Source organism: Eretmochelys imbricata, chromosome 3, assembly GCF_965152235.1.
Source record: "Eretmochelys imbricata isolate rEreImb1 chromosome 3, rEreImb1.hap1, whole genome shotgun sequence".
In the NCBI taxonomy this organism is placed as follows: domain Eukaryota; kingdom Metazoa; phylum Chordata; order Testudines; family Cheloniidae; genus Eretmochelys; species Eretmochelys imbricata.
The window spans coordinates 140,302,712-140,304,773 of record NC_135574.1 but is presented as its reverse complement, the minus strand read 5'-3'; positions in this window follow the sequence as shown (position 1 = coordinate 140,304,773).

Genomic DNA, 2,062 nt, shown 5'->3' with positions numbered 1-2,062 from the left:
TTTTCTGTGACTATCCTTAGCAACATGAATACTTACAATTATACTATGTCCTGTTACAGATAAACTAGGAGAACTTCAGGGGGTCTCAGTCTTTGCAAATAAAAGCAACATTGCAAGCATGAGTAAGCCTCAGTGATGGTACTTGGTATTTTACATCAGTTACAGCTAAAGTGCAAAATTGAAAGAGTTGGGAATTGATTTCAAGCAGAACCGTTGTTGGAAGGTCACTGAAAAGAACTAATACCTTGAGCCATCAGTAGTCTGTTGTTCAGGCCAAGGTTCAAAAGGTTAGTCCATGATTTCTGTCTATCCACTTGGGCATTATTAATTCCAACTGAATCTCTCATTTCACTAAAGTGGTAGAGAGTAACAAATGAGGGTCAGATCTTTCCTTCCTCCCAGAACACACCTGTAGTTTCACAAGTAGTTCATATTTCAGACATTATAGATACTAATCCAGAAAGCTTTTTCACAGTGCTAAATATCCAATGGAATTACAAAAACAGAACACCATATGCTGAAGGTGCAGACGGAAGAGATTGTCCTCAAAAACAATTTACCTGAATATTATACTTTATAATTGAAGTCAGTGGGAGAAAGATCACACCTCTGTGAAAGAAGCTCATAGATTGTGTCAGCAAATCAGAGGAAAGGTTACCTTTCTCTTCTAGTTGTGTTCTGCCATCCTGCATGGAACAAAAAGCTATTTCTAATCATATTAATTGACATACTGCTGCTATTGTTCATATAAGAAAATGTACATTAATAGTAGTGAACAATATGGTTTTGCATTAATCCGTATCTTACAAATGGTTGAATTAGAAACATTACATTAAAGATATTCATGACAGTAATTAATTTGCAATGCATATTATATACCTACAAAGTGAAATTCCCCTCAGTAGAGAGGGACCATGCAGTCTTACATAAGGGGGGAGGGATAGCTCAGTGGTTTGAGCATTGGCCTGCTAAACCCAGGGTTGTGAGCTCAATCCTCGAGGGGAGTATTTAGGGATCAGGGCAAAAATTGGGGATGGGCCCTGCTTTGAGCAGGGGTTGGACTAGATGACCTGAGGTCCCTTCCAACTCTGATGTTCTAACATTGCGCTTTACAGACTTATGTAAGTCCCCTCAACGAGGGTCAGTTTCATTCAAAAGAATAAATTTCCAGAACTTGGCAGGCAATACCCCAAATTCCTGTCAAATTTGATCTTGTATAAGTTTAATATTAGTGGCACTCTTTCTCCAGCATGACTTTTGTGTTTTATTTGCTGTATACATATATTAGATAAGCATGAATGACCATGGCAAAAAATGATCACTCACTTCAACGTATGCATTACTATCACCATTTCTCTGGTTTTGGTATTTGGAGTGCAGACCCAAGAGAAAAAGTGAAGGAGAAATACTTTGCTGTTTTTGAAGTTTGTCCAGACGAGGGCTAACTGCCAATTCATTTAAAGAATGACTCTCATAGTGGGTGAAATTTATGAAATACAGTATCCAGTCAAATCCATCCTTGTTTTGTCTTCCAACAAAGCCAAGAAAGGATGATTATAACCTGTTTTTACTTGTAGGTACCCAAATCCCATTGACTTTCATTGGGATGTGGGCACCTAACTCCCTTAGGCTCCTTTAAAAATCCCAGTTTAAATATATTTATGGTCTTAAAATGTTTATTTTGCTCAACATATAAATCCTATTACTTTTTACATATTTATCTTTTATTTTCTTGAATCTGCCATAAAACTCAAAAGGAAAACACCTAACAACAGGTGAAACACCATCACGCCATCTTTAAAGAACTAGAACAACCCTTTATTATTATTTAGAGCTGCCTGGAACAGGATTACCAATGTTTTGAACTCAGATATTTTCTAACCATGGCTCTGATTCTGCTCCCATTAAAATCAATTGTAAAACTCTTATTGTCTCCAGTGGCACAGGATAATTTGCCTTGCTCACTAATTACCATATCTATTTGTGTGTGTCATAAATATAAAGGGAAGGGTAACCACCTTTCTGTATACAGTGCTATAAAATCCCTCCTGGCCAGAGGAAA